The sequence below is a fragment of the Taudactylus pleione genome, unplaced genomic scaffold, assembly GCF_031769625.1.
Source record: "Taudactylus pleione unplaced genomic scaffold, aTauple2 ptg000053l, whole genome shotgun sequence".
Lineage (NCBI taxonomy): Eukaryota > Metazoa > Chordata > Amphibia > Anura > Myobatrachidae > Taudactylus > Taudactylus pleione.
In genome coordinates this window covers 31,618,804-31,634,716 of record NW_028284455.1, presented here as the reverse complement: position 1 = coordinate 31,634,716, position 15,913 = coordinate 31,618,804, and the positions used below count along the sequence as shown (strand labels likewise).

Below are 15,913 nucleotides of genomic sequence, written 5' to 3'. Positions count from 1 at the left end.
GTCAGTGGGGCCGGCCCCAGACGGTAGGCGTTCCCATGAATGCCTCGTGTCTGGACAGCCACGCCTCCGGCCCGCCCACCAAAGGGGGCGTGCTGTCACTCAACATCGACAGCACGCCCCCTTTGGTACGAGACCCGGAGCGACTGTTTGTCCGTCGCTATCCGGGTCTCGCGCATGCGCACAACGGAGCCGGCTCCGTCGTGCACATGCGCACTGGGCCAACATCGACCGGTCTGAATCAGGCCCTTTGACAGAACGAGTGATGTATCGCCAAGTGTTACCCAGCATTAGTGAAGGTGGAAATCTTAATGAAGTACTGCATTCATTAATTCAAAACCTATGCTGACATACCACACAATTAATACGATAGAAAAAACCAGAGCCGTAGCTAGTCATTTTGGTGCCCTGTGCGAGAAAGAGCAGCGGTATCCCCCCCCCAAAATAAAATAAATAATTCTATGGGATATTTTTACTTTTTCATATCTGTTATGCTGGGTTTACTGTGTGCATGGAATGATTGCTCCAGCCAGAAGGCACAAACTTATGGTCTGACTTTGTCACGGCACACACACATAGGGGGTCATTCAGACCCGGTCGTTAGCACCGATGCGCTCGGACCGGGTCGATGGCCCCCCACAGAGCATGCGCACGATGGCGCCGTCGTGCGCATGCGTAAGACCCGCTACGACCGACAGCGCCGGTCGTAGCGGGTCTCGATCCAAAGGGGGCGAGCTGTCGATGTTGATTGACAGCTCGCCCCGTTTGGAAGGCGGGCCGGGGGGGGTGGCAGCCCAAACGGAGGCGTTCCCATGGGAACGCCTACCGTTTGGAGGCGGCCCCACTGACATCACTAGTGATGTCAGTGGAGAGCTTCCGGCTCAGACAGAGCCAGAAGCTCTCCGGGGCTTACGACAACTGAGACCCTACCCTAGGGTCTCGTCGTAAGCCCCGATGGTCGCGATGGTCTCTGACCATCGCGACCATCACCGGAGCGGTCGTTAGAGCTGTGGGTGTTAACCCACAGCCTAACGACCGCAACAGAGGCGGGCGGTCAGGATGCAAGTGGCCGCCCAGTTTCTGAGCGACTGCTTGCATCCTCCGACCGCCTCTGAATGAGGCCCATAGTCTCAGCACACATGCACACACCATGCAGTCTCAATAAACAAACATAGATACATAGGTAGGTTCAGCACAGATACATACAAACACACACAAGTAGCCTCAGCACATCCATATATACATGACAGAATTGTCAGCAGGGGGAAACAGCAGCACTGCTGGGGAGTTACTGTTGTCAGTACTTACCATTAGCACTGCCGAGTCTCTGCATGCAGGAGAAGAGAGAGGTGGCCAGATGGGAGCCACTGAAGAGAGACCTGCTGCCCTTTTATGTATCCATTCCACGCTGCTGGTCCCTGCCCCCGACTACACCAGCCACCTGACATCCTTTGCATCAGCCAAAGGACGTTCCGAAGGGGCTGCTGGGAAACGTAGTCCCTTCCACCTCTGTGACACTGGTCACAGAGGTGGAAGGGACTACATTTCCCAGCAGCCCCTGTGGAACGTCCTTTGACTGATGCAAAGGATGCCGACACTTCTCGTGACTGCTGTTTGCAAAGCAGCAGCCCCCTGCTAAATATCTGCAAGGACCCACCCTCCCTTGCTGCCGGGAGACCTGTTGCTGTGCACCGCACCTTTATTAATATAAAGCAGTTGCCCGGCGTATAGTGATTGCGGTGGGCGACCGGTTCCGCCCTCAGGGCTGTTGCGCTCTGTGCAGCGGCACCGGCCGCACCACCCTAGCTACGGCCCTGGAAAAAACTAATTCCATTTAGGCACAGAAGTATTTGAAAAATACTAACATTCATACACTATAGTGTACAAACATTTACAACAGTAATTTGCTAAAAACAATCTATGCTGATATTCAAAAACGTTAGTCATTATTGTCAAGTATTGTGCATGGAGATCAAAAGAATCTTAGCAGGGCAATCTTAGGTCTAAATTTCTGTAGCGTTCCCGCTAGGCTGTTTTAGCAGGGCACTTCAACCTGTCCAATTTCAAAAGGGCAGAATGTGCCCTGCCCTTTTGGCGGCGCCCCACTAAAACAACCTGGTGGGTGCCGTCCCCATGGGCCACGGGTGGGAAAAATAATGGTGCAACGAACACCGCCGGTGAATAGATTCAGTGCGCATGCGCACAGCATCTATTCACGTAGAGAGGAGAGCTGGGGGGCAGCCCGGCATGTCCATAAGTGCCGGGCAAGCCCCCAAGAGTGATGAAGAGGGGGTCGCGTCTTAAAGACATGCCCCGTTTTCTTGTGGTCACTCCCACTTTTTGGGCGCACGAGAGAGTGCCCTTTCTAGTCCGGCGCCAGACCTAGAGTGAACACTATTCTGTAGTTCAGCTGGAATTGTACTAATTTTGATTTATTTTTTTGCTTTTGTTTTACATATTTTCCTAGCGATTCAAGCGGTTCTTCTCTCCCGACTTCTTCTGTAATGGTCAGTCTGGTTTATAGATTACTTGAGCTGATTAATTGTTCATCACTTTGTGTTACAAAAAGGGATTGGAGTTATTCTACTGACCTTTAGCTAACATGTGAATAATTATTCCCTGTACACAATATGCAATCAAACAGATAACACAATTTCTTAACCTTCTACTAGTGCCAAATGTACATTCTGCACACTATGGAAAAGGCTATAGCACAATACCACAACTGTTCTTTATTTCTGTGAGAATTATCAGCTAAAATCTGTCCTAAGAATTATTGATTAAAAAGAACAAGAGACAAGTATAATTTCTGTATAAGACATTTCACATTCTTAGGATAGCAGTTTTCTTAACAAAAAAAAAAAGTGATACCCCTTAGCATAGCCTGAAGGAAATCTTTTATGCTTTCATACATTTTTTGCTTTTGTTACAAACCCTCCTCAGATATAGATCCCAGTAAGCTATACTTACTGAACACAGGGGAAGAGAACACAGGTGTGCCTCTGCGCAGATTGTGGGCGAGTACGGGAGGTCGACAGGGTTAAGCGGTGGACACCGTCAAAAGGTCGACATTTATCATGTCAATACCAAAATGTTGACTTATAGCTTTTTTATGATATTTTAGAATTAGGTTAAAATAACCCATGTGTTGACATTGTAATATCGACATGTTAAATGTCAACCTTTTGACTGTCGACCGTTTATCCCTGTCAACTTAAATACATGTCTGCGGAATGATGGTTGACCTAATGACCACACTAGCATCCAAACTACAACACTCTCCATACATCCCTGCAGATTGTACATTGATCCCCTAATCTGCACAGACACCAGACTTGAGCTCAAGTGTTACCTCCTTAATTCAGTAGATCTCCAGTAGGACCGGACAGCCCTACTTCTACTTGCTGCACTCGTCGGCTCACCCTCTCCAACCCCCCCTGCCCCACCACTACCTATCCGTCACCTTTATCCAGTCTCATACCCTATAATTTTCACCACACCTTTAAAGCACAGTTCACCTTCTATTGCTCCAGACCTAATGACCAAGTCAACATTTTTACTGTCCACATTCAGAACCAGTCGACCTTCTGAATGTTGACCTTTTATACTCTCATCCTTTTATACCACACCCCATCCACTCTTAAAGATGGTATCATGTCTCAACCAATGATCATAATAACCTACTGTACATGTATCACCTTCTCATTTTAAATTGGTGAAAGACCTCGGCGCATGCTAATACTCTGAATGATTCAATGAGCTAACATTGCAAATTGTGGTCACAGTGATTGACTTTTTTGTATCTTGCATGCATAAAACGTGCACCAAGCATTTGCTTCTTCATTTGACCCCAATGTACTATTTAAGATTTTTTTTTTCTCAGCTAGAAATTTCCTTACAGCAGGGATTCACAACCACTGTCCTCAAGTCATGCTAACAGTCCAGGTTTTAAGGATATCCATACTTGAGCACAGGTGACCTAATTATTACCTCGGTTATTTTGATTTAACCATCTGTGCTTTAGCATGGATATCACTAAAACCAGGACTGTTAGTGTGCCGAGGTTGGGAATCACTGTCTTACAGTATATTTTAGTTTCTTTCTAATTGTACCTGGAAACTGTAATCCCCTGCCATACATGACAAAGAAACTAGTTTTGAGAATAGATTCCCCCCCCCCCCCACCCTTATCTTTCTGCTTGATGTGTTTCATTACATGGTCTCCAGCCATTTTCTTTCTGTGACCTAATTACTTCTTATGTGACACCTGTATGACAATGCCACTCCAAAATGTTCAAGTCATTCTGGTGATTTCCTATTAGATATCCATGTAGGTTTTCGAGTCAAGTATTAGGTGTTAAGAAGAAGCTTCCTCCTACACAAAGTTACACAATGATACACAATGGCAGCAAGCGCAATGTGGTATCTTTATATTATTTTACCCTTAGCCATTCTATGTTTCTTAAATCTATAGATTCATAATATTCTCTTGCCTTGACTATAAGGTACCCAGCTGTTACGGAATCACAATTCGGATACAGACACAGCATGACTGAAGGCAGGCTGAAGATTTGTGTAAAGCCAATAATTCAAAAACTATTGAGAAGATCTGGGGATTATGATAGTTACAGTATCTGACAGAATAGTTCCTGGAGTTTTTTTAAGCCTGTTTACAGAGCTATAGCTGTATAGCTTCTTTAATAATTTGTTTTTAAAAGCTACTTGCATTTTTCTTATTAATAAAACCAGTATTAATTAAAAGTAACAAAATTACATCCCAAAGATAAAAGTATACGAAAAAGAGAAAAATGGACATTAGTAGCATACATTGTGGTAGATTATATTGGGAGTCAAAGTTTTGTCTAGTCTCTAGGGTCTGGTTTGCTGAAGTAGGACCTAGTTAATGAATGAGCTCTTCCATTTATTTACACATTATTCAATAATATATTGTAATAATAGACTGCAGTGAGGAAAGATGGTGGTATATCTGGACTATTCTAGTTCTTGAACTGCTGTTTCTAGGACAGGTGAGCCACCCTAAGATCCCACTATGAAGCCTATCTTGCAAGCACTATACCCTACAAACCTGATGGAAATGCAGGACTGCACAGAAGTGATCTGTGAGGCATCTAAATGATAACTATTCCTAGTTTCCTAGCCTATGCCATAGACCCATAGCAGGGCCTATAGTAGGATGGGAATAAAATAAAGGAGTGAATAGAGCGATGGAAATATCCATTGCAAGAAAGACGCTGAATTGAATCTCTCCCTAAAACCCTCAGAATTAATACCTCTATAATACTGAGTAGTGTACCCATTTACCTGGTCTTTTTGTTATCAGTAGTTGTGACAAAATGGACTCTCACTCCTCTGAGGTAAAGTTGATTTGCAGTTTGCGCATATTGTTAAATAGGGTAAAATGGTAAATTAAGGTATGCATCAACTATGGAGCATGACATTGATGGTTCCTGGTAAATTTGGAATGTTATAAACATTTTATCTGTCTGTTGCTTTGTGATCTATAATGTGGGAGACATATGTAAGATGTGACTTTGTTTAAGGGATCGGACTAGCACATCCTTCATGAGTCTGAGTTTAATTCTAAGGAGATTTTCTGACTATTTATAACCAGATTTAAACTTTTTAAATTATGGCTAAAATTTCTGCAAATTGTTTACCATTTCATGTGAAAGTGAAGAAGTCTGTCTCCGAGTTCACACCAATTTAGAGTCTGAAGATCTGTATTTCAGCATAAGCAGGTGAATGGTCTGACAGTGTGATGAAGGCATTGTTGATTAGCTGTTGATGGTAGTATTTTAAGAAGTAATCAGTGTTCTAGTGTATGCGCAGTGTGGGTGATAGTAACATAGAACAGTGAAGCTTGTCAAGCTTAACGTCATGAGTCCCCTACTGTGGGGCTGGAAGTTGTGGTCTCGGGTCAAGGAAGGAATCAGGAGCGAGGGACCTGGATGTTCAGTCTCCCCATCCACAAGTATCGGGTGTTGACGAGACCTGACCTAGGGTGCGGAGTCTAACCTGCCGGGAGGTGTTCACCAGTGACCCCTCCAAGCGGAATATGGGTTTCAGCTGCACCCAGCAAGCAGGCCACGGTCGCCAGGTCAGGGATCCGATGCGAGTGGGAATGGAGAAAGACACACTGCTTTGGCCCACTGGAAATATAATCTCTGTACCACTAGTACAGAGTAAGCACAATAGAAATGTTTCCTGAAGAGGTGCTGTTCATCGTTCGTCGTTTGCCAAAATCTGTCATGTACATGACAGATATCGTTCAGCACAGCCAGCGGAATTTTAAAGGGATATCTTTTGTCTTTCATCACTCAGAAAAATATCTGCTAATGGATGGGCTCCTTAACTTGCTCAATTTGTCTGGAATGGTGCCCACATCTGCAATTCAGCTTAGACAGGACAGCCCTCCTTCCACATATAATGGCATACTGTGATCGCTGGTCCTGTATATGTCAGAAATATTACATACACTATACTTTGTATGATGTATATTATAGCTGGTTAAGTGCTAATTATGCCCTCTTTATGGACTGGCCACACTTGCTTTAAAATCAAACATTTGGAACCCCCCCTCTAGAACTCCTAGTTTTGCCCCTGTAAAGGAAATAAATATGTATTATTAGTTCAGTGATAAAAACAAGTTGGCTGTCTAGTTGGTAGTGCAGTGTCCTGTTGTGGATATCGGTTCCATACTGAACCATGTGTAGAACCCTTAATTAACATTTTAAAGATTTACAAAAATGGCTAGGATAGTCCAAGAATAGCTGTAGGTAAGACACTGGAGAGGTTTATATACTGTCATACTTACTGACTTTTTATTATGCCTTTGCCGGAGCAGCAGGGGGAACTGCTGCCACAGGCCGGTTCAGGGGGTGAAGCGTAATTAGGCCCCGCCCCTTTCTTTGGAAAAGTCTGAAGTTCGTGGATCCGTGAGGAGGAGGTGGGGCTAAATGACACAATTTGCTCCATTTAGACCCACCCCCTCCCCGCGAATTCCCCAATAAATCTCTCCATCCTGCCCGCTTCACTAAGTGGGCAGGATGCGGGAGATCTGCCTACACCTCCGGGGTTGCGGGGGCTACCCGAAAAAAATGTGAGCCTCCCGTACCCAGGGGTGTGCTACAATTACTGTCGTACAGGGCAGATGGTGGCACCGTCACTGCCCTTGGTCCTTGCTACTAGCTAGCAGGGTGCCTGGAACAGCACCCTGCAGCCAGTATTGCTGCTGCAGTGCCTTCCGGCAGAGTCGCATAAGGAAAATACCAAATAAAATGAAATGTTCCCTTCTGTGTGTATGCTGCTATCCAGTATATGTTATTGGCAGTGCGAGATTCCTGGCTCAAGAGAGCCGCTCTACGCGGTGTAGATTACCAACTTTCTTTAAATTTGCATCTTATTTGCAGCGAAACACCACTCAATCTGTACCAGAGGCGCCGTACTGCAACTTTAAACGCACAGGAATTGGTTTTAAATATGTACAAAGTCTCAGATGAAATACAATGGAACTAGGCATTAAAAAAAGCAGCAGCCGCTGCATAGTAGCACTTCCTATACAGATTCCCACTCAGTCGCACACAGATGTACAAGGGTCACATATCAACTTAATCAGTGCAGTCTCGTTAAGCAGTTTTGTCACATTACATTGCTACTAAGGCTTACATATGAGCAAAAAAGATGTGAAAAAGACACTCGACCTAAGCCAAGTCGCACGGGATTGCCGAGGGGGGCTGTTTGGAGTGACTGTGGCAATAGTGTATGAGGACACATCTGCATGCCACATCCCCAGAATAGATCTCAAAAACTACTAGGGAGGCCAGTCGCAGGATCGGAATTTACAAAAATGGCTATGGGATTCTGTGATTTTGGCCTAAAAATCGCTGGGATTGGAAGCCTCCAATCCCGATCTCCGCATTGGCCCTAAATGCCGGGCAGCACCGAGGCCTTCATTCAGAGGCGGCCGTACGGTCTACGACCGCACGGCCGCCTCGGTTTGTCAAGTGCGCATGCGCACGAGGGAGCCGGCTCCTTCGTGCGCATGCGTGAGACCCGCTACGACCGACAGCGCCGGTCGTAGCGGGTCTCTTTCCAAAGGGGGCAAGCTGTCGATGTTGATTGACAGCTCGCCCCGTTTGGAAGGCGGGCCGGGGCGGGTGGCAGCCCAAACGGAGGCGTTCCCATGGGAACGCCTACCGTTTGGGGGAGGCCCCACTGACATCACTAGTGATGTCAGTGGAGAGCTTCCGGCTCTGACAGAGCCAGAAGCTCTCCGGGGCTTACGACAAGTGAGACCCTACCCTAGGGTCTCGTCGTAAGCCCCGATGGTCGCGATGGTCTCTGACCATCGCGACCATCTCCCTGGCGGTCGTTAGAGCTGTGGGTGTAAACCCACAGCCTAACGACCGAAACAGAGGCGGGCGGTCAGGATGCAAGTGGCCGCCCAGTTTCTGAGCGACCGCTTGCATCCTCCGACCGCCTCTGAATGAGGCCCCGAGTACCTCCAGCAAAGTGCTCAGACACTGCCCGACTGTGCGCACTGCACAGTGTGACGTGAGGACAGAGGTCCTGCTGCCCAGCCCTGCACCGTGCTGGAGCACCCTCCCATCCACCCCTCTACATTGCCATGCTGTAGTTTCCCTGCCGCCGCCACCAGCCGGCCACCCGGTAAGTCACTGTGAGGGCTGGCCGGGGAACCTTTTTTTTTTTTTTTAAACCAGGTGTATCCCGAGAATCCTGGTTCTAAATTATAATCCTTGAGTATCATATGCAACTATTTTATACTGGTATTACCAGGTCTTTTTAGGATCCACCTCCTTTAGATATATTATAAATACATTTGTGAATCAACATTATGGATTAATTTATCAAAGATATATTTTGCTGTGCAATATTGCTATATATGTGAGATGTTTAATTTTTTTGACCGGTCTAATTGATGTTTTAGGATATTACATTTATTATTTTCTGATACGCTTTGAATATGTGATTCTTTTCAGCCAGGTCCTTTCTTTTTCCAATAAGTGCAGAGATTAATATTAAAGGTCCGCAATCAAGGAATAATCAATATCAGACAAATGGTCAAAACATGCAGAAGTGGTAACTCTTTGAAGCGATAAAAACCCTTCTTGATTTTGTACAGGAATTTTTGCTCTTTAATAAATTGGCCCCTTATTGCAGGTTAAATAGTGAGGAATCTCTCACGTGCAGTGTCTCAGTGTCTATTAGCAAGTGCACTAATTGGGTTTTCAGCATGATATAGCAACATTTTATTACTGAGACACTCAGTAATAATTACTCTAATCAGGAAATTGTGCTTACCCACCATCCTTAGGTTTATTATATAATATTAGACTCAGGCTGCGGCCCAGGATCAGCCGTTACTCACCTCTGCGCCGGCTTCCCCTGACCTCTCGAGCGGTCAGATGCCAGGTGCAGCGACAGGTGACGCGCTGAGAATTATGCCTGGGGTCTGCTAGGACATCCATGTGCTGCTCCGTGATTTGGTTCCAGCGGTTGCCGTCATGGACGCAGCCATGACAGTCTACATCACCTGACTAGCCCTTTACCCAATGGTAGCATCGGTTGCTGTCTGCTGACAGTGTCCTCCAATGGACTGCTACCTTAGGGTATTTAGCCGGGCTGTGGACAACAGGAAGTTGCCTGTACAACGTCGTTACTTCCAGTGAATACTTGATGTTGCAGCGTTCCAGGTTCCAAACTGCTTTCATCTAGTGATATATTCCAAGTGTTAATCCATGGTGTGTGTACTCAGTATGTCACCCGAATACCATCTTCTAAGTGTCATTCTCCCAAGTGCAAACTCCCAGTATAGTTCTCCTGTGCTTTCCCTGCGATTGTGTTCTTCCATTTCCCACTTGTGCTGGATACCTGACCAAAGGGCTGAGACCTGCTTACTGGGTGCAGCTTAAACCCAAATCCCAATTGGAGGGGTCACTGGTGAACATCTCTCAGTAAGTTAGACCGCGCCTTTGGTCAGGTCTAGCCAACATCCAGTACTTGTGGATGAGGAAGGCATATATCCGGGCTCCTCGCCTCCAGTTCCTTTCCCAACCTGGGACCCGACTTCCAATCCCTCAGAGGATCTCCACAGCCAAAACGTGATAAGTTGGTTGTACCTTTGTTTCCATTACATCACTTCTGAAGGGCAGCCATCAAAACTGGTCATACCTACCATATTAGCGCCAGCTGAAAAGGAGTACTGTTGGCAGTGAGGAGAATAGAAGTTGAAGATGAGGGCTGAGACGTTAAATCACAAGAGGACAGTACATTGTGGGACCACATGGGAGAAAAAGGAGTTGCGCGCACACACACAAGGGAGGAAAAAGATGCACAAACACAGGAGGGCAGATGTGCACATATCAAAGAGACAGACAGATGTGCAAACACAAAAGGGGGACAGAAACACACAGGTAGACAGAGAAAAAATACACATACAAAACTTTAGACAGAGAGACTAAGACAAAGGAGGGGGAATGAGACAGAAGAGTGATACAGACAGTTACAAAGAGAAAAGGGGGGCAGAGAGCCACAGACACAAACAAAGAGTGTGACAAACATTGGGAGGGGAGCAGGGGGGTAGCACCTACTTCCTGGACAGTGCAGTACACATAAGTTGTAGGGAACAGGAAGGAAATAGGTGGTTGAGGTGGAAGCAGGAGGGCACACAAGCACACAGCAATAGGCAGGAATGCCTGTATAAATGGCAGTGCGCTGCCTTTCTAAGACAACAGGCGGTCCACAGCCCAGGCTATAGAGACGATGGCCCAAATAAATGAATATGGGACTGGGCCATTCCATGACACCATGGTGTCAAATGGTTATCAGTCTATGACCAATCTGATATGGGTGGTCAGACTTTGCTGGAGCGGTTATCATTTAACAAGCAGGATGCAGCCCAAGCATGACTTTAAAAGGTCAATGGAGCCCTGTGAGGATTGCAAAGGCAATATTAAACAATGAAGGGAAACGCTGAAGTGAGCATAGACTCCTCTTGCGCTAATTTTCCTCGTCTATATTGTGCATTATATTGCATAGTTGTATGAAGAGCCCTTGCTATCCTAAATGATCCCTTTTTAAAGTCCCATCCATGACTGGATACAATCATCTTAAAAGTTATAATAGGTTTTTTTTAAATATGGCCTTTAATAAATGATATTGTAGCACTGTATAGATACAGATAACAAGAACTGCAACTGCAAAACGTGCCAGACCAGCATAATTTTTATTGTTTGGAGGCCACATTTGATAATGACAGTTTTTACCAGTTTCTTGTTATCTTGGCACTAAATTTCTCCAGTCAGTTTACCACTCTACCATCCCCCTTTTTCTGTCATTTGTATAACACTTTCAGGAATTCTGCCTCGATTTTCAACAATTTCCTTAGCCAGCTGCACTTGACGACAAGGACAAAATGTCAAGAGCTTGTGAAAAAGTTTTATCTAATTTTCTTCTCTGAGTTGCAGTTACAGGAATAATTATAACTGCATAATTATACCTTACTGAGAAAGGAACGCCAGTATTTGACATAAATATATATAAAAGACTGTGGCATTTATAAGTAAATAATCGTGGAAGTGCTGCCATTGTTTTCAGTCTGTACTGAGGTGTTTTATTTAATTTTTTAGTAAACTATCCTCTTTATGGGGCCTACGTATCAAAGCTGGGAGAGAGATAAAATTGTGATAGATAAAGTACTAACCAATCAGCTTCCAATTTACATTTTGCAGGCTATGTTTAAAAAATGATAGGTAGGAGCTGATTGGTTGCTATATTATGTGTTACAATTTTCTCTCTCCCAGCTTTGATACATAGGCCCCTATGTACCAAAGTTATATAGCATGGACAGTAGTTTTGATAACAAGCAGTCACTGCTAACTACATCCGTGCACAAATGGGGAGTCTTTTGCATTTTCAAAAGACTCCTCCTTACCTTCTGACACTGGAAGATGAAGGCTGCGGGTGAGGGATGGTATGGTCCCTCTCCTGTGAGAATTCTTCCATAGGCAGATGGCGTTAACCTACTGGGCCAAGCTCCGAAGAAAGCTACACAGGTCAGGGCTGATGACACGCTTAGTAATATATATAAATACTTCTGCAACTTCCTATGTTCCCTTCATGTTTGCAAGAGGCGTAAAAATACTGTATCTGCAGCTCAGATTACAGAAATCTGAGCCTTTTCACTTAGCTGAAGTGTCTTCATCTTTAAGACATTTATAAAAGTCAGATTATTCATGCTTAACAATATAGTATAATTTCATGTTTCTGTTCCTAAAATCTCAATTTTGGGGCTTAGTAGTTCTGTAAGTTACACATATTTGTATAATATTCTGTCCTTTATTTTATTTACTGCTGTAGTAGAAAATAATAGTAGCTATTTTCAACTATGCTTAAATATGCTCAGAGCTCCATTATTAGTACTGGACCAAATCAGGTGCATGAGTATACTATAGTTGGGCAGCTCTTGCTATATTGTCAGCGATTGTCGAATCCCTGTCTGACTGTAAGATACGAGTGTGACATTCAGAAACACATGCAGTCAGTCTCATAGAGGGCCAGTAGTTACAGATGGCATGAAAAGTTTCATGCTATAGGACATATGAAAAGTGGGCTATTTATTACATTTGCCCTTAAGTCTTTTGAAATCACAGAAACAAATGTGTTTTTTTTGGAGTGAGAATTCCAATTTTAAAAGTTATAATACAGTGATAAGTATCACATTGACAAACACAGGAATTTCATTGGTGCCAATCCAGCCTTTTTTAAAATAAAAAATGCAACAGACAATTTTTGATACATGCATAGTGAATATTTAACATACAGTATGTTTTACAATATGCTGAACTAACATTACCTGTTTTTATATTGAGTGCAGATAATCAATCTCTTCTTGCCTAATCCATCTTTTTAGAAAATGCACCAGCCCAGTTTTCATACACTCTTATCACACAGAAGCAGAATATAAATCCTGTTCTAGCATGGTTTGTAAAATGCATGTAAAATAAATAAAATACACATTTTTAATGGGGAGCTCTGAATCGCAACCAAGTGGTCACTTGTGTTACTGCAGGCATTAGGGTGTTTTTATTGTTAATTATTATTATTGAATATTATATTCTTTGCATCCTTTGGGCAAAATGTCTTGTCTTTTGGTGGATGGGAGTAAATGTCTGCAGAGATTAAATTGTTTATTTTATTGAAAGGATGATTTTCAAGTAAATTGGTTTTATTATTATTACAACAACAACATCATTTGTTAATATTTTCAGTCATATGTTTGGAGAAAATGTCTGCATGCCCCCTCCTCTCTACCCAGCCGCAGGGTAGAGAGGAGGGGGCAATGGAGACTGCATACGAGCCCACTCCTTTCTTAATACACCCCTGATATATACATAATATATACAGTATATCAGGGCTGCAACTGGGAGGGGTATGGGGGCACTTGCGGCGGATTTGAGGGGACGCCGACCAGGGCTGGGGTTCGTGCAGGCTGGCATTCACTGTGGCTGTGCACTCACTGGGCCCAACTATAGCCTACTAGTGGCCGGCCTGCTGCTCCGACATCTTCCTGAGCCATGTGGATCAGCCGACCACCATGACCATTCCTCCCCTTCCCCAAACTCCCCCTTCCTCGTAATGTGCAGATGGTAGAGGTTAATTGGCAGCTCCACCTCATGTCTCCAGCAATGATGCGGGGCGGGCTCCCAGCCAATGGGTGTGAGCTGTGCCTTGCGATCGGTGCAGCGAGACCAATGAGCAGGGCCAGATAGAGATTATGGAAAGAGTCCCGCACATCCCTCCCTCGCTTGCTGCCGACCTTCCCCAATGGAGCTGACATGGTGAGCCCCTGTGCGGTGTTGAAGTAAGCTGGAAGCTGTATTCTCATCTGTCTGCATGCCAATAGTATATACATGGTCGGGTTGGGTATGAAATGCCGACGGTCGGGAAGCCATCTCATTAAATACCGACGCCGCAAGCCCGTATGCTAAAGATCCAGACTAGAGCTGGTCAGTACCCTAACCCTCCCCTCACGCCCCCCCTAACCCTCCCTTATAGATGTCTAACCCTAACCTCCCCCTGGGGGTGCCTAAACCTAACCCTCCTTTAGGGGTGCCTAACCCTAACCTCCCCTTCCCCGCAGCCTAAACCTAAGTCTCCCGGGGGGGGTGCCTAACCCTAACCTCCCCGGGGGGTGCCTAACTCTGTCCCCCCAGGGAACCCCTAAAAACGGCTGTCCGTGCCAGGTCTTCAGTCGGTATGCCGGCATGGTAAAATGGCAGGCATTGGAATTTCGACGCCTTTCGTTAGACCCCTGCCGGTATTAGACAGTCGGGAAGCCAGCGCTCGGCATTTAGACCGTTGGCTTCCTGACTGCATCCCATGTATGTATGTATGTATGTGTGTATATATATATATATATATATATATATACAGTGTGTGTGTGTATATATATATATATATATATATATATATATCCTACACAAGCAACAGTACATTTTCCTTTGTGAATTTTAGGGGATTCTATGAAAGCAGCAACTTTTTGGATGCAGTAATCCAACTTTAATGTCATTTTATACCATGTCAGATGAAAATGACAGCTGCAACAATAGTATTGCAAATACTTTTTATTTAGTACAGGTTGAGTCTCCCATATCCAAATATTCCGAAATACAGAATTATTTTGGCATGACTGAGATAATGAAACCTTTGATTTTTAATGGTTCAAAGTACACAAACTTTGTCTAAGCCACAAATTATTGAAAATATTGTATAAAATTACCTTCAGGCTGTGTGTATAAGGTGTATATGAAACATAAATAAATTTCATGTATGTACACAAACTTTGCTTGAGCCACAAAATTATTGAAAATATTGTATTAAATGACCTGCAGGCTGTGTGTATAAGGTGTATATAACACATGAATGCATTCTGTGTGTATATTTGGTTCCCATTCCCAAGATATTTCATTATGATATGCAAATATTCCAAAATACGGAATATTCTGTTATCCAAAATACCCCTGGTCCCAAGCATTTTGGATATGGGAGACTCAACCTGTATTGAAAATCAGAAAAATAAAATATAGCATTAAATCACACAGTTTCCAGCATTTTATACAGAATAATTCCACAGTTTTTTCTTTTGGAATAATGTGCTTCGATTTATGACATAATGCCCCACCTTTTGTCTTCTCTTATTTGGATATACCTCTACCAGCCTAGCTCATTGAATTCGGCCCAATGATTCTGTAACACCGGCAGGTATAGTGTGCTGTGTCTGTATCCAGTGCCTGATTCAAGATGTACGTTCACACGACAATGTATGTACATCTTCAATGGTTAGGGGTCTGTGAACAAGACAACATGATTGACTGCTGCGGCATGTGGCGGCGTAGTGGGGGCATCCCTGGTCGCCGTTCCTGGAATTGGTGGCGTGTCTACCACGTTTTCCACAAGGGACGAGGCCAGAGTCTGTGTCGGCGGACGCAGATTCCTGGCCTCTTACGTGACCAGCACCCGATCAGGCTGCAGGAAGCTTCAGCTCCCGCAGCCTGACCAAAGGAGTGACCATCAGTCACGTTGGTGATCCCAGCCTGCGATGGCTTTCACAGTACTGGGAATGCAAATGCAGCAAGGATGTGTCTGACACCACCTTCTGCATTTGCATCTGAGATAGATGGACTTGCGGCCCTGCAAATCCATCCATCTCTGAATCAGGCCCCCAGTACAGTGTAATTGTATTATGATAATGCCTAGTATTCAGGTCATGTTTGAAGTTATATGTCTGTATAGAGTCTAGCATAGTTGTATTAGGACTAGCGATAAGCGGTCCGGTTTGGCTAAATTAGTGCCAGTTCGGATTTATCTGAATGGCT

At 44.5% G+C, this 15,913-nt stretch overlaps 1 long non-coding RNA gene across 1 annotated transcript in view; it reads left to right on the top strand.

The window, feature by feature from the left end:
• Positions 1-15,913, top strand: part of LOC148535340 (uncharacterized) — a 121,011-nt gene that overhangs the window by 87,277 nt on the left and 17,821 nt on the right. The gene's annotated exons all lie outside the window — the stretch shown is intronic.